The sequence below is a fragment of the Eurosta solidaginis genome, chromosome 3, assembly GCF_040869045.1.
Source record: "Eurosta solidaginis isolate ZX-2024a chromosome 3, ASM4086904v1, whole genome shotgun sequence".
NCBI classification, from domain to species: Eukaryota; Metazoa; Arthropoda; class Insecta; order Diptera; family Tephritidae; genus Eurosta; species Eurosta solidaginis.
Genome location: NC_090321.1, coordinates 28,739,881 through 28,764,882, shown reverse-complemented (window position 1 = coordinate 28,764,882; position 25,002 = coordinate 28,739,881). Strand labels below are relative to the sequence as shown.

Here is a 25,002-nt window from a genome sequence, read left to right as displayed (position 1 = left end):
TGTAAACATTTTCTATATCTTTGGTACCGAACCGGACAGAAATTCTACATGTTGGTTGTAGTGAGATTTTGTATCTACAGGAGCGTTTTGTTATGTAGCCTTTCATTCTTATATATTTTTGGTATAAATTGTGATATATTCTGAAAATTATTAATGAAATTTATAAAACTAATTTTGCATATCACTGTAAAACGGGCTGATGTTCTCATTATTGCCTGAAAAAAAAAAACAAATATATAATCAAAAAGCATTTCATATAGTCCAAATTCTCCTTATTAATTTTTTATTTTTTATTTCATAATGCCGATGAATCATCGCCCGCTCTATCGATAACAAAATAAATTGTATGCATAGGCCAGTGGCGCACTCGAGAGCGTCGTAGAGCTTCGGAAAACTATTCGTCGTTCACCTGTGTGAGCGCAACGACAGAGATTCAGTAAAACAAGCAGTCAATCAGTTTCAGCTTTTACTGCAAGCAGTAAAGATCTCATACGTGAGTTCTTTGCTCAAACATTCTATATAGAAACACATGCTACTACAAATAAATATGCGTTTGTATTCAAAGCTCTGCAAACGTTGTTCACCACTGGCATAAACTAACAAAAAATTCTTAGAAATCTGCGCACATCACATATGCATACTGAATTGCTCATGCTCTCATACCACAAGAATTACGAAAGAAATACATTCATCTGGTAAATATAAAAAGCTTAAAGAAAAATATGATTGAAATGCAAAAAAAAAATTTTAATATGATAATACGCATTCAGCATTGTCTGTCATGAATAATAAACAGAAACCAGCAGGTACCTTTAATAATGAGAATGAAGACTTAAATAACAGTAGCATAAGGATTAAAAAAAAGGCGGCGAAAAATAAAGCATGCAAATTTCAGCTATTAGAGTGAGCTCCGAAATCAAAATAGAACATTATGCTTAATAATAATATAATTTTTATTTCATCTCACTTGGTTAGGAATTTGTAGCACGATTGAGCTGGATGAGCCCATTCGATGAACAAAAACCTGACTCTAACATTTTTGAATACCCAATTATATCAAAAAGCGTTGAGCTGCATACACAATTCTTGGTCGAACATGAATCGGTATCGTTCTGACACTGATGTTATACTGCTTGTGGAAACAGCTTTGACAAAGTATAATAATCACCCTATCTTATAGCGATTTGCCGGTCAATAGCAGGTCCAGATACGCATTCTATTTAACGAAGTAAATCACCATACAATACTTAGGTTAGTTCCTTTAGAAAAAAAGTATTTAGGTGATGCTCAAAATCAGCCAAACTGATTTGATTCGGTGCATACCAAAGCTAGTTTATGCTAATATATATGTAAGTTGTGTGAATTTTAAAAGTCCTCGCTTGGTTTGCTACTTTAACTGATTACTTCACCAAACTCGATATGTTAAATGCAGCTGGATTCCAGTAATTGCCAGTTTCTGAACGTGGTAAACTTTTGATTTCCGTCTTCGCGGTATTAATATCGAACTCAAAACGCGACTTTTGATACTTTGAAAATATTTGAACTTATTAGCAGTGTTTTTTACACGCGTATACGTTTACGTTTGCGCGTAAAAAAAAAAGCTTATCCTCGCTTAGATAATGCTTAGGAGACCCATCTAGCGGCAATTATCTACAGAACATGTTGTACCGAAAAGCACAGACACAAACCTCTGGTGGCCATAGTGTATAACATATAGCTGAATTAGTTGTGTTAAATAGTGGACGCGCATCTCAAATATATACCTATTCGAAAGGTTATCTAAGGACCATATTTCAAACAATACGCACTATAAATAACATTTATTAGCATGGTGTCCAACTCACTTTACCAAATTACAATTTCAAGCTACAACTGCAAATTTATATATATAGGCTTGAGCATAACATAAAGTGCACTGACTGCATATATGTTTTTGCGTTTTTTTTTGTTATTGTTGCTTTACAATCCGTGTACCCTATGCATTTTGCGCAATTCCTGCACCGTCTACGAGACAAAGTGAATCACCCTAGTTTGTTCAAAACTATGTACATATTGTAACGAATATTAGCAACGCTAAGGGATACTCTCATCTCAAAGCCAATACTAAGCAGTGACTTGTATGCACATCAACAAGTCAATCATTATGTCTATACATATGTCCATACAAGCAGCGGAGAGCACAAACACATGCATATATCTGAGATACTCCCAAAAGTAGGCAATTATCTGTGGAAGTATCTCTCACATATACACGCGCATATGAGAAGCTGCATCTAAGTTACAGCTGGAGAGTTAATAGCTGGTAAACAAGCTGCAAATTCTAGAAATATAAACGCCTACAGATATGTCAACGAAGAAGCCAAAGAGTATAAAAGCAGCAGCTGAGGCACGTCGAATCAGTTTGATTTAAGCATGCTATCTGTTGAGAAGTAGAAGTGTTATTGTGAAGTGCTTTAATAAAGGCCATTTTGCATAATTGAATATGGGAGTTATTTATTCAATAGTTTAGTGATTCGAACGTTAGCAGAAGGTTGCAAATAAGCGGAATTGGACTAAAATTGTTACAATATATTTTCGTGCAATGAATTGTGGGATATCAACCTTGCTTCAGCGGTATTCCTCTCATTCCCTCACGAAAATATTGAGCAATTTTTTTTTACATTCTTTCGTTGCAATTTGTTATATAATGTGCAAATTTTGTAACGTTTCTAACTGTTGCTTACTACAACTTCGCTCCAGTAGTTTTGCATATTTTGTCGTAGCATATAAACAATCCGTGCAATCCGTGCTCTTTGCAAGACAAAGCGAATCCCTCTAATATGAATTTTGAATATTTTTCCTTAAATCATTAGAACAAGAACTATATTTCGTCGCCAACTTTTCAAACCCTTTAACTAAAATAGGAGATTTTTAAGCAAAAGCAAGTGTTTCCGAATCGCAGCGGGCTGGGAAGCTTAGAATATACCCGCGGTAGGTATGCCTGTCCTAAGAGGCGACTAAAACACCAAATTGATTTAAAGGGTTGTGTAGCGCAACCCTCTCAAGGGGTTGCCAGCGCAATATATACCTTCTTCAACCCAATTGTCAACCTCACCTACCCGTGGCGAATCCTGTTTCATTAACAGCCGAGGCTATGGCGACCCCGAATTCCTGATGGGTCATACCAAATCGTTCCCGAGTTGGTTGGGCTTGTACCTTTATGGTGCTTGTTACACGAACGTGCCAGATCTGCATACGGCAAAGGACCATCAACATCGATAGTACTCCTTAAGGCCGTCGGGGGGTGTCCTTATAGCTACAACAACAACAACGACAACAATCGAAATTTTATGGAATTGCATTGTCAGAAACGGTTATCCTATTTATTTCCTTATATATCGTTCATTCATTCATTCACCGCCAAAATATGCCAATAAAATAACCAGAAATGAAGATTTAAAATTTTCTTTTTCTAGATTCGCCAAAAGGTGACAAAGTGCTTCTAATGTTCTCAGGCGATGGAGATTTAGCTTTAGCGACGTTCAGAATCTGGCTGCTGCTTTGCTATGCACGAGTTTGTTTGGTCTCCAAAATATATTACCCGCAAGTTAATCAGATCATACCACTTGCATATATTTCAACAAACGCTTTTTTATTCACCTACACAAATGTATATGTACATACTAGAGATATACGCCACCGATAAACGCCGCCGCCGCCGCCGATTAGGGTCGTTTTTCGCACGCCGTAGCCGAATGTCAAAAATATCGGCGCGGCGGTCGGACCGTTAGTATATTTTCTACTCGTTTAAGACAATTTACACCATTTATTGTTCATGTCGAAAATTGGTCGGATATGGTCGAAAGTGGTATAAACGGATGCGCATCACTGCCAGTTATAAGAAACTAATTGCGAAATTTAACTCTTTCTAATTGTTCAAACCGTGGTGTGATGGTAGCGTGCTCCGCCTACCAAACCGGATGCCCTGGGTTCAAACCCCGGGCAAAGCAACATCAAAAATTTTAGAAATAAGGTTTTTCAATTAGAAGAAAATTTTTCTAAGCGGGGTCGCCCCTCGGCAGTGTTTGGCAAGAGCTCCGCGTGTATTTCTGCCATGAAAAGCTCTCACTGAAAACTCATCTGCCTTGCAGATGCCGTTCGGAGTCGGCATAAAACATGTAGGTCCCGTCCGGCCAATTTGTAGGGAAAATCAAGAGGAGCACGACGCAAATTGGAAGAGAAGCTCGGCCTTAGATCTTTTCGGAGGTTATCGCGCCTTACATTTATTTTTTATTTTATTTAACTGTTCAAAAGTTATTTAAAAAACAGGCCTTTTCGATGTCAGCTTAACGCGGACTTTGCATCACCCAATTCACCAAGTTGTTACAAAAAAAAAACACTAAAAGAAAAGATATATAACAAATTTATATGCTTACATTGCATATTTTTTCCAAAAAGTAATGAACAATGAATTCAATTAAAATTACCCAAAGTGTTTCAAATTGTTTTCAAATTGTCCCCAATTTGTTAAAAAAAGCAAAAAAGGTACCGATTTTTTAAAAAATTTTATATTGCGATTGGCTGAAAGAATTCATTTCATTTCATTTCATTTCAAGCCAAATTAGTGATGCAAAATCCTTTAGTAGGTTCTAGGGGCATAAACATTGCTTTGAAATGATTCTTACCTCATATTTAAGTTGAGAATATATGTACGCTTTGAAAAATCATTTGGGCTCACATTCAAAAATCTGCTGTTTATTTGCGAAACTACACAATATCGTCTGAAATGTTAATTTTAATTTTCACACTTCATCCTTCAACACCAAAGTCTCCCGGTTTGACATAAAGTTGGCGGCACTATTCAAAACTAGTCCGTTGGAGTGAATCACATTGATTATAGCCTATCAACCAAGTTTAAATATCATCTACACGTTACGGCTCCTTTTACTAATGTGAATACGTAGGCACATATATTTACCAGGTGAGGCCTTGTCCTTCGCAAGAACACTCAGTGAGGCCTTATCCTTCGCAAGAACACTCAAAGAGGTGAAGAAAAAGCTTTCTCAGAACAGTCGAAATAATGACCGTGTGTGCTACTACCCTAACGTAGTGGACAGTCGAACTGGTCTGAAAACTGAAGCTACGCGGTCATCCATAATGAGCTCTTATATCATAAGGCCGGAAAACAGCAGTAAACATCTTTCAACTTAAAATCGGTCGACTTTCATTCTAAAATATCGTTTTGATTTAACGAAGACTATTGAAATCAATGATGTGAACACAAACGTCTGCAAACTTTGGTCTACATTTTAAAAATTTTATCCAAGGTCCTTGTAAAATTTTAATTATGTAGATGCGCCGAGGATTATACGATTTTCGCCCATTACGCCATGACGGCATCCTTGGCCGAATAGTCACCCCCTAACGTTTCAAGGTGTTTCTCTGGTGTAGCTCGGCAGCATAGCGCGACAAAAGCATCCGTTGGAAAGTCTTCGGAGCTACACCTAGAGCTTCTAGGAAAATGACGTCGACGAAGGTATGAGTTCGAAGTCGCAGTCCTATAGCTTCTGTGCTGGCATATGGTCAGGAGGCGTGGTAGCGACTGGTGGTCGGGATTGCTACTGTTCGCACATCGGGAATTGTAGCTCTTGAAAACAACCGAAAAAACTGGAGGCGCCCCGAGAGTCATGAGTATTAATAGAACATTAATAGCAACCGTAAGTCGCCTTTGTGCGTGACCGCCAAGGAGCCACAAGTGATTTAAAGAAATTGTGTTCGCGACGATTATTAGGAGTTAACCCTAGGTGAAACTACGCTTTGCACGGCATATGCAGACAAAAGTGTGGCTATTTTATGTATCTCTATTTCTTTTCAGCAGACGCAGCAATACCAATTCCAAAGACCGGGGTTAGGTTGGAAGCCTCTCTGGAGTAAGTGAACGAGGGACAATCGCTCCGCAAGGAGCTACTCCTGAAAATTTTTGAACGGTCTGCGAGATCTTGAGGCAAAATCACCGGATCTTTCCGAAATGGCCAACACTTTGATTTCCTTAAATACACCGGCGTACGCCGGCGCGCCGCCCACGCCGCCGCCTCCGATAACGTGATCGGCGGAGACCTCTAGTACATACATATATATTTGTTCAAAAGGCAAACAATTTGTCTCCATAAATCCCCAATGCTTTATCCAATCGCTTTCACAGTTCATTCATCGAATTTCGCCATCTGTTCAACGCATTTATTCAAATGTCTGAATGTATCTTTGTTTAGCTCCAACGAGTTAATTAGATTGCCGTTCGTATTCCACTTCTGAGAAATACAAAAACACAAACGCGCCTCAAACAAGCCAATTATAAGAAGCCACACATATTTCGTTTCGCATGCGCGCCTAAATGATATGTGAAGATCAAAATCGCCACAAAAATATCATTTGCCACAAAAGAAATAAAAGTAATCTAAAAAACAAAAATTAATGCCTACATACATATATTTATACTTCTCATTTTTTTTTTTCAATGTGCAATAAAGACATCAACAACAAGCAAACGGATTGCGCCAAATGGGCGGCACTTAAAAGAGCTCTGTAAGTGCATACTTACTTTGTAAGGCAGCTTTCCAAAGTTTACCCCCAAAGTTTTGCGAGGGCAGCTCATAATCGTTTGTCGCTTGCCGGCAATTTTCAAAAAGCATTCTCAATGCTATCTTTCACCATTTTGTTATTAATTTTTATTGGTTTAATGACGAAAGTGATGAAGGAAATTATTTCATGCTAGTTTGATCGTGCCTACACTCACACCCTCTGGTGCCATCCTCATGCCAACGTCATTGGTTAGAGCGTTTGTACGTTTTACTGCTTGATCTTCATGCATTTCCACTAAAAATAACTCAAAATTAGCAACGAACTGTAACTAATGGAAATTTCTTCATTAATATTATGCATATGTTTGGTTCGTATATTTGATTTCGCTTCACAAGGACGGAAATAATTTATTGTAATGAAGTGTGAAAATAAGTGGATGATAAGAATTCATAGACAAAGAGAACACATACAATGACAAGTGCTTTTGGAATAACATAGAAAAGAAAAAGTAAAAGCAAGAAGCAAGTAGAGACGATTTACATTTGTTTGATGAAGAGCTCCGGATCTCTGCATATTGCAATCGGTATTAATATTATTGTAAGACCCCATTGCACGGCGCCCTTTATTTACATCTATTGTGCTTGACCTTTCAGCTTATTACTGTATGTGGAAGCTTTTGATATATTGAAATTTTTTTTCAGGATTTTTACTCCACATCACTAAGGGATTAAGAATCACGCCCCCTTACTGAGGTGATACTGTAGACTACAGATTAATGACTATGGCTGATTCTTGTTGGTGAGAGTATATACAATTTGGCCTGTCCTTGCTCTGACTATTCTATCCAGTGTTGTCTGTTTCTCAGTTACTTATGATTTCCCTGGTGCACACCTTTGTGAGTACACAGAAGTGCTCTGGACCATAGCACCCTGCTTGGCTAGGAAGTCTGCATGTTATGTCTCTGATGCCCGGAAACCCATCTTAACAAAGCCATGTTTTTGGCTCGGATGTCATTTAGGACTCCTTTGCATTCGCCCACTAGCCTAGAATTAATTGTGTTAGACTGCAAGGCAAGGATATTGCGATATCACAAGGCAATCTTGTTCAGTTCGCGATTCCCTCTATAAACTTCGAAATACCATGAATATAATAAGCTTAATATTGGTAGACGTGTCCACAGCGAACTTTCCTTAGTCTGAATACCATAACTGGATTCTGTAACTTTTCTACAACATGAGGGTTTTAAAGGACTTTTCAAACAATCTCTATTAACTAGAGACTTGACCAATGTTTTTTTTTGACATAAGCTAAGGATTACTAAGCAAGTTGTACATAGATCAGAGGTTAGTAAATACCTGTTAACGATTTGTTAACTCATTGCAGCGGCTCTTTGGTGCATTGCAATGTGCTGGGTAAACTGGGCTGCGGTAAATGCAATACAAACGAACTTGTGCTATTCACAAGATAAACAAAAACTCCCTCCCTAAACTTACCGAGGTTAGACGGCACAACTTTAAATCTTTCATTCAAAGCCAAATATTTTGGCATTATACTCGAAATCATTTGAAGCTGGAAAAGGAACGTACAGGTGAGATCAAAGAAAGCTCTGGCCGTATACTACTAGGAAGGTAACTCACACCAACTAAGCACCCTATACGAAATCTGTCAGGATGAGGAGGAAGAGGAGTCGATTCATATTTTTCTAGACCGATGCCTAGGACTGCAAACAAGACGAATCCGATATATTGGCACACAAATTCTCTATAGTATGGCAGAGGTTCACCTTGGATCTTTCGCTCGTATCTTAATTCATTAGAGAAAGCAACTGGTTCGTTGAGGTCTACTAGGAAATAATCTAATTGGATGAATGTGATGCCACCAGGCACTCACTAATTGAAAATTTCCACGCACCTAACCGAAATGAAGGAAAAGAAAATAAATGAAAATAAAGAAAGTTGAAAAAGGAAAGAAAATGAGAGAAGAGGAAAGTAGCGGAATGGAAAGGAGAGGAAAAAAGAAAAGTAAAGGACAGGAAAGGAAAGGAAAGGAGATGAGAGGAAAGGATAGAAAAACAAAGTAAAAAACAAAGTAAAAATAATAATAAAGTAAGGAAAAGGAAAGGAAAAATGAGGAAAGGTAAGTAAAGGAAAGAAAAGGAAAATAAAGGAAAAGAAAAGAAAAGGAAAGAAAGGAAAGAAAAGAAAAGGAAAGGAAAGGGAAGGAAAGGAAAGGGGGGAAAGAGAAGAATGCGAAAGGTGGCGAAAGCGAGGGTGAGTTAGGGAAAGGAAAGGAGGAGAGCCAAGTTCAAAAATAGGTGGAAAGAAAGGAAATTTGGAAAATCAAAACAGAAACCAAGCAGCGTGTTATCGAATAATTATCGAAGTGTTTATCAACCACACATCGGTGGTTGCTCATTTGTTATCGGCTGATTATCTATATGTTATCGACAAGTAAAGACGAGTTATCGTTTTGTTATCAAATGTAATTTTGCTATTGGAAAACGTCGGTCCGTTTTCAAAAATTTGTCGAACTAAACGACATCAGTGGTACCCCACAGGAAGAAGCTACAGGCCTGCCAAAATACTGCTCTCAGAATCGCCACGGGCTGTCTTCTTATGTCCCCAGAACACCATCTACATAATGAGGCGAAAATACTCCCCATCATGGAGAGAAATGAGATGCTAACCAAACAGTTCCTGTTGAATACCCAGAAAACTGGGCACCCAAACAGACATCTGATTGATGAGACAACACCGCCTAAGGGCTTAAGGATTCATCTCCGTAAGCATTTTCAGGAAATACGGCACCTGAAAATCCAGCCGTATGAAGCAAAAAAACACAAGCAGGTCCTTGGTGAACTCCAAAAACAGGCGTCGGACCTTTATGTCAGGAATTTCCCGGTGAATCCAGTAGTCAAAGAAAAGTACCCAAAACTTGTGGAAGAGGAACGCATACTCCCCAGGGAAACGCGTGTCACTCTTGCTCAACTTCGTTCTGGATACTGTAACAGGTTTAAACTCTTACCTATCCAGAATCAAGCCAACATACAAAATGTATGCCCCGCTTGCAATGTGTCCCCACATGACACGAACCATCTCTTTAATTGTAATGTGGAACCAACGCCTCTAACACCCCTTTCATTATGGTCCACCCCTGTTGAAACAGCAAGTTTCCTTGGACTCCCGTTAGAGGATATTGATGACAATTTGTGATCGGTCACTGCTATTAGGTGGGGCGAAGCACTGCTACAACAACAAAAACACAACATCTCAGTGGAAGTCAGAAAACATTTGAAAATATAAATTAATTATTGTGAAAAACAGAAAAAAAAAGCAAAGTAAATCATATCTCACTAAGAAATCCCTTTTTTGCGCTTCGAAAATTAATAAGATAATATTTTCAGGTGAGTTCCTTTATCTTGAATTTGCTAAGCTTAATTTTCAAGCAAACATTGACGGCAATCTTAGATATTTTCAAACCCACCATAAAACTTAACAACATGAACAACAAAGTCTTAAACTATTCCATCATCAAATAACTAAAATCCAATTGTCGCAGAAGTCAACGTGTAACTATTTAATAGGTTTACAGGTGAAAAAGTGGGGAACGAAATCAGTTCGACTTATTTTTAGAGGATAATGTTTCTTTTAAACAATTTCGATATCTGAAACGGATTATGTTGTCAAATAAGTCTATAACAATACAAGACACGGTAACTTTCGATGAGATAATTTCGATGATTAAGGTCGAGCTTCTCTTCCCATGTGGGTCGTGCTCCTATAGTTTTTCCCTACGGCCACCTCCGAACGGCATCTGTAAGGCAGATGGGTTTACACTGACAAGATTTTCATGGCAGAAATACACTCGGAGTGTTGGCCAAATCACTGCCGAGAGGCGACCTTCGCTGGGAAACACTTTTTATACCTTTCATGAAAATGAAATGGTATATTAATTTCGTCACGAAACCCAAAATTGTAAGTCCTTAAAGGAAAATAGATAGACCCACAATTAAGTATACCGAAATAATCAGGATGAAGAGCTGAGTTGATTTAGCCATGTCCGTCTGTCCGTCTGTCTGTTTGTATGCAAACTAGTCCCTCAATTTTTGAGATATCTTGATAAAATTTGGTGAGAGGGCGTATTTGGGTGTCCGATTGGACATTTGTCGGAACCGGCCGGATCGCACCACTATAGCATATATCCTCTATACAACCGATTTTTTTAGAAAAAGAGGATTTTCGTCATATCTTACTCAATTTAACAGATTGAAGCTTCCAACTTCACCATATACTTTCGTATATTGCACATATTATTGCCTGAAAAAATTGATGAGATCGGTCGTATATATAGTATATATCCCCCACAACCGATTGTTCAGATGAGAAACTTTTCGTAATTCTGCCCCATTTTAAGAGCTAGAGGCTTCAAATTTCAACGAATGCTTACGTATATAGCATATATTATTGTCTAAAAAAATCATAAGGATCGGTGGTATATATAGTATATTTATGGTGTTATATATAGTATATATATATTTTCGCAATTTTAGCCCCATTTTAACAGCAAAAAGCTTCAAATTTCACCGAATTCTTACGTATATAGTATATATTGTTGTGTGAAAAAATCATAGCGATCGGTGATATATATAATATATATATGATGGCATATATAGTATTTATATAATATATATATGCATTTTTTGCAATTTCGGCCCCATTTTAACAGCTAGAAGCTTCAAATTTCACCAAACGCTTACGTGTATAGCATATATTGTTGTCTGAAAAAATCATAGAGATCGGTGGTATATATATTAATACCCCATATAAACTGTATTTTGTTTGCCCCTTTTACAGCTAGAAGCTTCAAAATTCATCAAATTTCATCAAAACGTCATTTCATTTACGTCATATAATTTTGAAATACGTGATTCGTAGCCATAGTTTTTACATGCAGACCACAAAAAACCTAAAACTTTGCATCCTCACACAAAGTACCTACCTATTTTTTATTTTATATTTATCTTAAAAATCGTTTAGGTATGAAGGTCTGTTCACTATGTATTTCTTATCTTATACATCCGATTATTCGGAGATTACGAAGGGGATAAGATTATTGTTCAGCCCCATTTATGAAAGGTATGAAGTCTTCGGCACAGCCGAAGAAAGTCACGTGCTTACTTGTTTCTGATTGAAAAAACTTGTTTCTTAATTCTTGATGTTGCTTTGCCCGAGAAAAGAGCCCAGGGTCTTCGGTATGTACAATGTATCCTTCGTATATATCTATATATATCATTGGCTATCCAAATTCACTTTATTCCACGTCCCTGTAAGAATCGAAATTAAGTATTTCATTGCCTGCTAAATGAAAACGGGGTTTGAGCTGAAATGAGCGGAGATATTTGGTACTTGGCAGCCTTTTCCCTTGGAGTTGCTCAGAGTTGCACGGAGTTTCATACAAAATTTTCCAATAGCTTGTATTCTTATATGTTTCAACTTACTGCTTTTTGACAGATGCACGTTAAATTAAGTTAGCTGGCAATATGAATTGAAATTTTACACTATACACCGAAAGAAATGAAGCTAGTTAATTAAACAAACCTGTTTTTTTGTTCTTTAACTAAACTGAAAAAGATAAACCTCTGTAATATCAACAGCAACTGCTATATTCTAACAGTTTTCATAGGTTTTTAGGCCCCGTGTTTCAGCATTTGGTTAAGCTAAGCATAAAAAATCTTCTCCAAAGTGGTACCACCAAGGCCTACAGCTGTTTACTGTGAAAAGTGAACAACTGGTTGGTAGCACTAATGAAGCGTTAAAAATTTAAAATAAATTATATATATTTTATTTTATTTTCGTGAAAATACTGTAGTGTGATAGTCTTACATTTGAGTGTTAGTAGAGCACCACACTTGAGTATAAGTTGGGAACTATCCTTTTTTCAACTTAAGTAATAGAATTTTTTGCTTTATTAAAATTCCAATTTTTGTTGAGAACACTATGATTTTGAAGTTGTGCCACTGCACGGTGGTCGGTTCCGTAGGCCAAAAATAAAAAAATGAAAGTGAAAAGTTTGTCACCAAACGTGTCGTTAGTATCTCTTATTAGAACAGACTTTTAAAAGGTATACTCGTATTTGTTTTTGTTGTATTCGAACTGTACTCTTTAAGAATAGCTTCGAAAGTGAGGTTGTGGTATTAGTTTGTTTTTGCAGTGTAAGCAATTAAAAAATAAATTGCAAGTTTAAGCTATTTAAAAATACATAAAATATCATTGTATTGAAATAAATAAAAATGAATATTGAAGTAAAGGTACGCTTGTAGATCCTCAGTAGATCCCTGTACTCGCCCCTACACGCTTCGCTTTGCGCGGTATTTGCTAGCTTAAATATTTCTTTTACCTGTCTTCTTAGAAGACCCAGCTGGTTGCTCCACCATGGCAGCTTTGCTTTTCCTCTGAATCTTCTTAGAGGGCAAGCTTTTTTATACGCAGTCATAAGCGTCCTTGTTAGGAATTCATTAGACTCCTCCAGTTCCTCCACATTGGCAACCTCTTTGGGTTGTCCCAGTTTTATTTCTACCTGTTTCCGGAATTTAGTCCAGTTCGTTGAACTAGGGTTTCTAAGGGTTCCTCCCTTCCCTACCCTCTTTAGGGGGATGCTGAAGCTGATATACGCATGGTTGGAGAAGTATGGTCTATCAAGAACCATCCAATCATACCTTGATATATCACGTTCGGAGCTCAATATAATATCCAGAACATTGCTTGATGTTGGACCTGTGTATGTCGCGACATTTCCCCTGTTGGGCATCTGCAAATTGGTTTGCAGGATGTAACAAAATATAGGTTCGCCTCTATCGTTCGTATCTGCTCCTCCCCACGCATTGTGGTGCGCATTTGCATCTGCGCCTATGACCAACCGCCCTTCGTCCTGTTCTAGCCTCTTGCACTACATCGGTGGAACCTCGGCAGCATGGGCCATGTATTAGGATGTCAGGCTAAATGACTGCTTATTCTTTTGCTGAACGGCCACCACTAAGAGGTCCTCAGTAGTGTAATTAGGCAGCATATATGAATGCAGCTGTTTCCTTACCATTACTACAGCTTGCACCAGTCCTTCGTTTGCGCGTAGTAAACGCCAAATCCGCCCGCGCTAGGCACAGAAACCTTTCCACCCGATGAGAGCCACGGCTCCTGGATCAGCACCACGTCAAACGCACCCCTTCTTAAGGGTTAGGAGGAGTTCGCTCGATGCCACTTTACTGTGTTGGGGGTTATCTGTAGAACTCGCATCACCATTGTGATGTTTGTCCCCTCCAGCACCTTCGTCGTGACGTCGTCGTCCTCCCATTGCCCTTTTGGTTTAGAGTATTCGAGGCCCCCTTCAGACTCTCGTAACTGTTGTGCCGGGTATTCCTCTGTGCGACTCGCAGCACTATTTGGCAGTTGGTCCTCTTCTAACACCTTCGTGGTGAGGTCGGCTACTTCCACTTGTCTTTTTTCTTTTTACCTGTGAATGCAGTTCTATATACAAAAAACACGGCTAATATCAAATGTTAGTTAAACACCACATCTAGGCGGCCGCCTTGGTATGATAGTAGCGTGCTACATCTACCATAGTGAAAATCCTGGAATCAAGGCCTGGTAAATCAAAATCAAAATCTTTAGAAATAAGTTTTTATTAGTAATTTTTTTTTAACAGAACTCTGGCTTTCGTTTAATGTACGTTTATTTTTTTTCACTTGACTGTTGCATTGACAGATATATCGGTTGAACTGACACCCAATTCGGTTGATTTTACCAGTTTTTTTCTTTCAATGTATAGCCAAAAGGATCTTTTGGCCAATCGTTTTCACGTTTGGGAAACTTTGTTGATCTACCTAATGGAAACTCTACATTTCATAGACTAGCACTAACTTGAATAACCACTTCCGTAAAAGTGTAAATTCTTAAATATTTTAGTCAAGGATAAAACGCTAAAATAGGTTAGCCATTGTGGATGAGTGGTGAAAATGTTACTTTGAGATGCCACAAAAATGCAATAAACTTTTGTTGAAAAATGGCAAACTAGAACATTAAGAAGATCATATAAAGACAAACTGCCATGGCATTCAAGCAAAAATCTGCCACACCAACACGTGACGCCGTTGCAAGGTATGCAATGCGGATATTTGTATAATAAGTAAACAAAGCACATATGTAAGCATATGAATGAATGTGACTTTCGAAATAAAACTTGATGGACATAAAAAAGGCAACAACAAATAAACTTCAATAGCGCTGGAGTGACTTTAATAAGAATATACAAGGCGGCGTTGCAAAAGTGTATAAGCAGTGAGTATGCCAAACAAGCAACGAAACAGTGAAGAAAGAAGGAGCAGAGCAAATATAGAGATGAAAAAAGAAAGAAAAGAAAAATGGAAATAAAATTAGAAAAAACAAGTAAGGAAGGTTAAGTTCGGGTGTAACCGAACATTACATACTCAGTTGAGAGCTATGGTGACAACATAAGGGAAAATAACCATGTAGAAAAATGAACCGAGGGAAACCCTGGAATGTGTTTGTATGACATGTGTATCAAACGAAAGGCATTAAAGAGTGTTTTATGAGGGAGTGGACCATAGTTCTACAGGTGGACGCCATTTAGGGATATCGCCATAAAGGTGGATCAGGGTTGACTCTAGAATGTTATTTTTAAAAGGGAGTGGGCCTTCGTTCTATATGTGTTCGCCTTTTCGAGATATCGCCATAAAGGTGGACCAGGGGTGAATTAAGAATATGTTTGTACGATATGGGTATCAAATGAAAGGTGTTAATGAGTATTTTAAAAGGGAGTAGGCCTTAGTTGTATAGGTGGTCGCATTTTCGAAATATCGCCACAAAAGTGGACCAAGGGTGACTCTAGAATTTGTTTGTACAATATGGGTATCAAAAGAAATGTGTTAATGAGTATTTTAAAAGGGAGTAATCCTTAGTTCATAAGTGGACGCCGTTTCGAGATATCTCCATAAAGGTGGGCCAGGGGTGACTCTAGAATTCGTTTGTGCAATATGGGTATCAAATGAAAGGTGTTAATGAGTATTTTAAAAGGGCGTGGGGCTTAGTTCTATAGGTGGACGCCTTGTCGCGATATCGCCATAAAGGTGGACCAGGGGTGACTCTAGAAAATGTGTTTGTACGATATTTGTATCAAATTAAAGGTATTAATGAGAGTTTTAAAAGAGAGTGGTGGTAGTTCTATATGTGAAGGCGTTTTCCAGATATCGACCAAAATGTGGACCATGGTGACCCAGAACATCATCTGTTAGATACCGCTAATGTATTTATATATGTAATACCTGCAAAGGTTTCAAGGGTTTTTTTATTTCGCCCTGCAGAACCTTTTCATTTTCTTCTACTTAATATGGTAGGTGTCACGTGCGGAAAGACAGACGGACGACTGTGTATAAAAACTGGGCGTGGCTTCAACCGATTTCGCCCATTTTCACAGAAAACGGTTAGCGTCATAAAATCTATGCCCCCACCAAATTTCAAAAGGATTGGTTAATTTTTGTTCGACTTGAAAAAGGGCGGAGCCACGCCCATTTTGAAATTTTCTTTTATTTTTGTATTTTGTTGCACTATATCATTACTGGAGTTGAATGTTGACATAATTTACTTATATACTGTAAAGATATTAAATTTTTTGTTAAAATTTTACTTTAAAAAAAAATTTTTTTTTAAGTGGGCGTGGTCCTTCTCCGATTTTGCTAATTTTTATTAAGGCGTACATATAGTAATAGGAGTAACGTTCCAGCCAAATTTCATCATGATATCTTCAACGACTGCCAAAATACAGCTTGCAAAATTTTAAATTACCTTCTTTTAAACGTGGGCGGTGCCACGCCCATTGTCCAAAATTTTACTAATTTTCTATTCTGCGTCATAAGTTCAACTCATCTACCAAGTTTCGTCGCTTTATCTCTCTTTTGTAATGAATTATCGCAATTTTTCGGTTTTTCGAAATTTTCGATATCGAAAAAGTGGGCGTGGTTATAGTCCGATATCGTTCATTTTAAATAGCGATCTGAGATGTGTGTTCAGGAACCTACATACCAAATTTCGTCATGATACCTCAAAATTTACTCAAGTTATCGTGTTAACGGACGGACGGACGGACGTGGCTCAATCAAATTTTTTTTCGATCCTGATTATTTTGATATATGGAAGTTTATATCTATCTCGATTCCTTTATATATGTACAGCCAACCGTTATCCAATCAAGCTTAATATACTCTGTGAGCTCTGCTCAACTGAGTATAAAAAAACAGAAATATAAAAAATCCATTTCCACGAAAGCAAAGAATAAAGAAGTTAAATGGAGAGGTAACCATAAAGTGAAAATAATGTAATATATGTATAAGCACACACATGTATATATACAAAACTACAAAACAACGATGGCAGCATTGGGTGCAGGTACTTATATCTGTGTGTGTGTCTATAGGGAGCTGTACGCTTGAGGTAGCTGCCAGATATGCATTGCAGTGAGTGCCATTTGTTCGCCATTATAGACGTCGCTTTAGCCATTTTAATGGTTTAAGTGAATGCGCCATATTGTCCAAATGTTATCATTTCGTTAGAACATTATATGCAAAAGCGGTTAGACCAAGAGTCAAAACAGTAAAGCATAAAAACGAACACACACACAAACATAAAAACGTAAACATTTACAAACATAGCCAAATACAAAGTAACAGCAATAACTAGCACAGCAACGCCAACGTCAAATGGCAAAAGCAAAAACAAATATTGTGGCATGCAACACGTAACACATATATGTATACAAAGCACATACACCAACACATATTAAATGCTTGGCAGCAACGAACAACATTTGATAGCTACCTTTGTAGCATAAAATGTTCGGAGACAATTTTCTCTAAGGAATTAAACCGCAAAACAATTGTTGTGGCAGCCATTTTAAGGCGAAGGATAGATAACTATTACACTGTGAACTCCAAGTATGCCTGTGTGTATGTATTCACTGTATGACTTTGACTAGTACTCATATTAAAGCTGGTAGTTGTGATTTCCGCAATTTGAGGCAAGTTTTGTTTGTTTTGTTGCTTTAATTGTACTGCATATTCGTATACTTGTGTTAATGTGTATATCTGATGCTTTCTCTGTACGCTGTTGGTCAAATTTTTATCTTTTATGGGCATTGTAATTGCTTTATTGCTCACTATTGGACCGTAAGAAAACAATTAAGGATACAGGTAATTTAGCTTAATGATCACACCGAATATGCTAAAGAGATGCAATTGTGTAAGAGCACAGCTAGTGCCTACAGCCCTTTGGCAATGAGGAAATTGAAAGAAGATCGTATCGTGAGTGAGGGACCTAAAATGATAGCGTTACAGTTTCCAGTTGCTCAAATGATACAAGTTTTGCCCGAGTTAGTACATCAAGTCGATCAAGTAAACTTTGTTTCTGATAAGCCCTGTTCATCCCAGCAAGAACATCCATAGACACAATATTTGTGTACATGTGCGAGTTAGCTCAGTGAATAAGAGCACTCTGGTAACTCTGTGGTTTGCTACCCTCGTAATATCGGCAAGGCATTGACAAGTTAGCCATTTTTTATCGAAGAATTTTAAATTTTGTATCGTCTGTTTACGAAAAACTATCGATTTTTTATTTAAAAATATCGACTTTTTATTGAAATTGCTATTTTTCGATAACTAATCGATATTTTTCGATAAGAAGTCGATATATTTTCGATAATAAATCGATACATTTTGAATAACTCAACAGTGATATACTCTTTGAAAACAGTTGATATCGATAAAACGATAACAAACCTATAACATATCTATAGCAATACGATAGTAATAACAGCCCTATAGCTTCTGATATTTACAAATAAATTTCACCAAACCCTGCTAAATGATTGCAAAATATTCCCGAAATATAATAGCTAATAAATCCTTTAATTTAACTCGAAATGGCTCCCAAATGCTTTCAAGATGATTTATGACGATCTAAAAATAGTTCAGATATAATTCCGAAGTAGTCCCTAACACCTTCTCAAAACGTCTCGAAATAATACAAAAAACAGTCCAGACAAAATCCAGCATAGTGCCCGGATTATTCAAAAATTATCACCAAAAGTCTCGAAATGATTCCAAAACTATTCCCAAATAATGTAGCAATTATGTCAAGGTAGTCCAGGAAATAGTCCCGGCGTAACCCCCAAAATTTACCATCGGGACGAATAAATGCGGACACTTATCTATATATGTGACCCGGTCTATGAAAAGGTGGCTTATGACTCAAAAAATAATTGCGAGAAACAACTGTTAACAGCTGTTTTTTTTTTTAGTCATAAGCCACCTTTTCATAGACCGGATCACATATATAAAAATCAAATTCTTTGTGTGTGTATGTTTGATATGGAAACGTATCTCCCACACTTTAATCATCACCAAATTTTGGTTATAGATTGCCTCGATCAAAGGGAAGGTTTTAGGTTAAAAATAATTTCGATATATAAAAGGGGGCGTGGCACCTCCCATACAAATGGAATATATCATACTGCATATCTCTGGATGTAGTAATGGTAGGATAATGAAAATTGATAAGGAGCTAAGGGCGTGGCACCTTCCCTACAAAAGGGATTTTTTAAAACTCTAGCTGCCGTACAAACTTAAAAAAGTTTGACTGCATTGGCTGTTATTCCTTTTGGACGTTTAATAATCTGCCGCCGTTAAAAAAAATTTGTTAGCTTCAGTCTATCTACATCTTCTATAAAAATAAAAATTTTGTGTGTGTGTTCCCTATTGAAAAGTATTTCCCATTTCAACTTACAGAACAATAAATTAAATTATCAACAAATAAACCAGAAAAAATAACGCAACATTCATTCGATCTTGGGCGTTATAACGTACGCAGGGTAAAGCTAGTAACAATATAATGTTAAGAGGAGAATAACTTTTGCCAACAGTTGCTACTTTAGACTGACTGATTTAAAGATAGTGCTGCGAATAAAAATCCAAAAGCTGCGCTGGATAGATCATTTTATGGGAAGTGCTGCAAGTTCCGGCGATAAAAGTATTACAGTATCGAAAGCGCAGTTTAGAAGCAGAAGAAGGGGGAGACCTTCACTGAATTGGAAGGGTCAGGTCAGGAAGACTTGACCACCCTCAGTGCTCCCAATTGGTGTCAGTTATCGCGAAATATGGATAGCTGACCTAACTTGTTACGAAACTTCCAAAATGGTTTAAGCGCGAATTAATGATGATGATGACGTTAAGTTTACATTATGCTAATTCTAATAGAGCGGGCGAGAGGTTAAGCATTCCATAAACCAATTTCGGTAACAAAATAAGAGTTTTTGGGAAATATAGGCAGTAAATCACGCTAACCGGTCTCGGAGATAGTGAGAAATATTTGAAAACAAATATTAATCACGATGAAAGACCGAACAATTAAAAAATTTAAAAATAATTCAAACAGAAAACCAGGAGCATAGCTACCGCCGTATCAGCCGTATCAATTATACGGGGCCCCAAACCACGTGGACCCCCAATGCGCGTGCAAAAATTAATAAAAACTGCCCAATTTTATTTTACTGCTGAAATGACAAGATTGAAAACAAACAAATTGTTTTTTCCCGTTCAAAAGTTGGCAACACCCTACACTACATCGGTTATTATCGTTGGCTGCGGGATTTCCCCGTTTCAGTCATATACTTCAACGGGGATGCCCCCGTAAAATAATACGTCTAATCTGCATACGAACCACGGAGAGCAGTGTTTAATTTAATTGTGCAATACATTGTGATACAATGCAAACAATTTGTTCTCCTGATTAAATGGTGTTAGTAGAGATTTGTAAAAAATAATGAGTGAAAGGAAAAGAGATTATTCCAACGGAGCTACGAAAAGAAAAAATAAACAGAAAAGGGAGGTGGCCATAAAAAAAGTGCCCAAATTTTCTTCATTTTTTCAGACACCTTCTGTAAGTGATTGCAAAGGTAAGTATTATCCCTAAGTAAAAATTTCACTATCCAACCCGTTTATCTCATCTACCTGTGGGATTACTATTAATATTTTTGCGATAGCGATTGAGTTTCCGATGATTGTATTCCATAGTAAAATTATTTACAATTATTTGCAAACGTATATTGGTTAGCTTATTTAAATAATTTTACTATGGCAGATATTCGTCTGAAACTCAATCGAAAACAAGTAAAAACGGGACTGTCTTCGGCTGTGCCGAAGACTTCATACCTTTCATGAATGGGGCTGAACAATAATCTTATCCCATTCGTAATCTCCGAATAATCGGATGTATAAGATAAGAAATATATAGTGAACAGATCTACATACCTTAACGATTTTTAAGATAAATATAAAATAAAAAATAGGTAGGTAATCTGTGTGAGGATGCAAAGCTTCACGTTTTTTGTGGTCTGCATGTAAAAACTATGATTACGAATCACGTATTTCAAAAATATATGACGTAAGCGTAACTATTTGATGAAATTTGATGAATTTTGAAGCTTCTAACAGTAAAAAAGGGGTCAAAATGACAGTTTATATGAAGTATATAATATATATACCACCGATCTCTATGATTTTTTCAGACAACAATATATGCTATATACGTAAACATTTTGTGAAATTTGAAGCTTCTAGCTGTTAAAACGGGGCAGAAATTGCGCAAAGTTTCTTATCTGAACAATCGGTTGTATGAGATATATACTATGTATACCACCGATCTCAATGAAAATGGTGAAATTTGAAGCTTCTAGCTGTTAAAATGGGGCCGAAATCGTAAAAAATATATATATATACTATATATACCATCATATATATATTATATATATCACCGATCTCTATGATTTTTTGACACAACAATACATACTATATACGTAAGCAATCGGTGAAATTTGAAGCTTATAACTGTTAAAATGGGGTAGAAATTGCGAAAAGTTTCTTATCTGAACAATCGGTTGTATGAGATATATACTATATATACAACCGATCTTTATGATTTTTTCAGACAACAATATATGCTATATACGTAAGCATTCGTTGAAATTTGAAGCCTCTAGCTCTTAAAATAGGGCAGTAATTACGAAAAGTTCCTTATCTGAACAACATGTTGTGGGGGATATATACTATATATACGACCGATCTCATAAATTTTTTCAGGCAACAATATGTGCAATATACGAAAGTATATGGTGAAGTTTGAAGCTTCAATCTGTTAAATTGGGTAAGATATTACAAAAATCCTCTTTTTCTGAAAAATCGGTTGTATGGAGGATATATGCTATAGTGGGCCGATCCGGTCGGTACCGACAAATGTCTAATCGGACACCCAAATACACCCGCTCACCAAATTTTATCAAGATATCTCAAAAATTGAGGGGCTAGTTTGCATACAAACAGACAGACTGACAGACGGACAGACGGACATGGCAAAATCAACTCTTCAACCTGATTATTTCGGTATAATTAATGGTGGGTCTATCTATTTTCCTTTAAGGACTTACAATTTTCGGTTTCGTGACGAAATTAATATACCATTTCATTTTCATGAAAGGTATAAAAATAGTAACCCCCTGTACCTAAAATGGGGAATATACTTTAAATTTAGTAGTTAATCAAAGGGGATATACGTCAAAAGTTAACCTATAGTTTTTTCTTGATATTCGGTTAGATTTTGCCTTAAAAAACAACTTTTTGTATGGTGACATATATTTATGAAGATAATCGGAATGGAAACCGAAGTGCATCCTGCATAACATGTCCATCCAGAAATAGGAGAAACCCAAGCACATTCTTCATCAGATATCCATCCGGAATAGAAGAGAAATTAAACTTATAAAAAATTACTTAAGGACTTTAAATGGGACAGGAACGCCTCTCAGACCTGTCACTTTTATCTATAAAGGCAGAAACTTTAGAAAAACTTAAGTAATCGTCAAATATAAATGATTTAATAAATCAGTTTGTTGAAAAAAGGCAGGGAGAGTGAACATTTAATTCGAATTGTTTCTTATGTTTTTGTTAAATAGTGATATGTAGGTATAATAGGCTAGATGACTACATAACATAAATGAGAAAGTATTTTTTTTTAAATATCTTTAAAGATAACGAATATATGGACGTCTTAAATCACTGTTAGAAAGAGACTGCTATTATTAGAGTGTTGATGTCACTATCATACAAATCCATCATGTGCACTTTTCAATTGTTTTGTATGAAGATCAGTGATCGTGACGTCATAATTCGTTTTTCCAGAAACGGATAGAAAACGAATAAAAGTAAACTTTGTAAGGCTATAACTATCTTTGTTAATTTACACTCGATTTTAATAAAAATAAATGATTTTGACAAATTGTGAAAGATATTTTCACATTTTAGTCATTATTTTATTAAATTCAAGGTAAGGAGACGCGCCTATTATGTATAATGAATAAATATTAGTTGTAAGTTTATGATTTTTTTTTTTTTTGGGAAATCTGTTCCCTTCCTGAGGGCCCCCAAATAAATTTTTATACGGTACCCCGCCAAGGCACGCTACGCCACTGCAGAAAACATATCTCACTAAGAAAAAGCTTCTTTGTGCTTGGAAATCAGTTGTTAAAGAGAATTACTTTTTCTAGTTACCAGTAAATGCAACCTCTACTTTTTGGCATCACTTTCTAGTTCATAACTAGTTCTTGTTAACCTGCCGGAGCAGTTTTTAAAATCCTAATTGATTAATGACAGATACTGCGTAGCCAGATAATTAAAATATTGTATTATAATTGAAACTTAGTAACATACAAGTTACAATATTTTAGCGAATATAAGCAGTTTCAACCCGTCATCATGCCGCTACTAACTAAATGCTGCACAAAAACGAAAGCAATGCAAGCAGTTGAAACAACAAATACATAGCTCATGCATGAGCACAACAGCTAAGAGCGCAGATCACATTACAAACACATTTGTTCATCGCAACAAAGAGCGCAGATTACATTACTTACACATATACATAGAAGACAACAGTAAATATGAAATGCAGCAGATGAGAGAAGTAAATAAGCAACTAATTGAGAAGGCTATTCGCGAAAAGTCTATACCCTGGGAGAAACAGACGAACGAGAGTATGAAAGCAACGGAATCTAAGGAATGGTCAATCAGTTTGATTTTGATACCCTGTAAGTGTAGTACGTGAATACACTAAATTGCGAAGAACAACTACTTTAGTAGTGCAGTTAATAAAGAGCATTTTATATATAGAACATTTATGTTTATTTATTTGATAGTTCAGTGATTCGAGGGATAACCGAAGGCACAGAATAATCGTAGATTTTTTAAGATTTGCTACAATATCATTATAGTATCTATCAACACTCCTGCGTGATCACCAACAAATTATTTAAATAAAAGCAATTAAATATAAATGTTGGTGGATCCTATTGCCGCAAACTTCATCCACATAAATCTTCTAGCTATTCGTTGAGTACAAACAAAATGTGATATCTTCTGCAGTTATATACCTGCATATCTATAATGATATAAAAATAATACAAGGACACTAATATGTATGTATGTATTTCCATTTGTATATAAATACTGGCATATATGACCATCTAAGATCACCTTTCATTCCCCACATTTATTGCCAACATACATAATTGCCGTTAGTTTAGCTTCCGGCAAAAGCTTTAAAGTAAACAACAATCTATTGGTAGGTTTGTTAGAATAGAATATAAAAGTGAATATAAAATGTATAGAAGGGTAGGTTAGTAGTGCAAATTTAAAAGTACTGGTAAAATTAAAAAAAAAAAAAAACTTAAAACAATAGAAAAACTCAAAACAATAAAATGGGAAAAGCGCTGTGGAACAAATTAGTGCCGGTTATGGGACAACTCGTGCTGTATAGCATTGAAGCGACGACCTTCTATTTAGTTTATGAATAATAATTTTTGTTGTTATATCGGCCTACAGATTTGTAAGATCGCGAGTTTGAATCGAGCTCAAGGCCTAACAATAATTATTTTATCATTATTATTGTTATAATATATTTTTTCTTAATTGAAAAAATTTTTAAATTAGATTAGAAGAAAGAAAAAATTTAGACAACTGCCAAAGCTCGTTGTATATATCCATTTCGGGAACTGCTAAATTCCTCCATCGGCAACGTTTAGGCGCCGCTGCTATAACCATTCAGCCACCACAGCGGTTTTTTGTTTGTCTTCATTATTCCTACTTCAATTCTGTTTCTTGCCAATTGATATTCACAGCACTGCGACATCTGTTACAGAATAGTTGTGAAAATTGGACTTTGTTTATGGCGATGATGCCATAGTGTCATATTTTATTGACACTTTTATGAATAATTTCACGAGTTGTAATAATGGCAACAAAAAGCAGTAAACGAGGTAGAATACAAAAGCAATATT

At 36.5% G+C, this 25,002-nt stretch overlaps 1 non-coding gene across 1 annotated transcript; it reads left to right on the top strand.

Annotated features, from left to right (window-relative positions):
* Positions 1–18,839: 18,839 nt before the first annotated feature.
* LOC137247376 (small nucleolar RNA snR44) lies at positions 18,840–19,028 on the top strand. The gene has a single exon (XR_010951840.1). It is a non-coding gene; the product is annotated as a small nucleolar RNA snR44 (small nucleolar RNA).
* Positions 19,029–25,002: the final 5,974 nt, after the last annotated feature.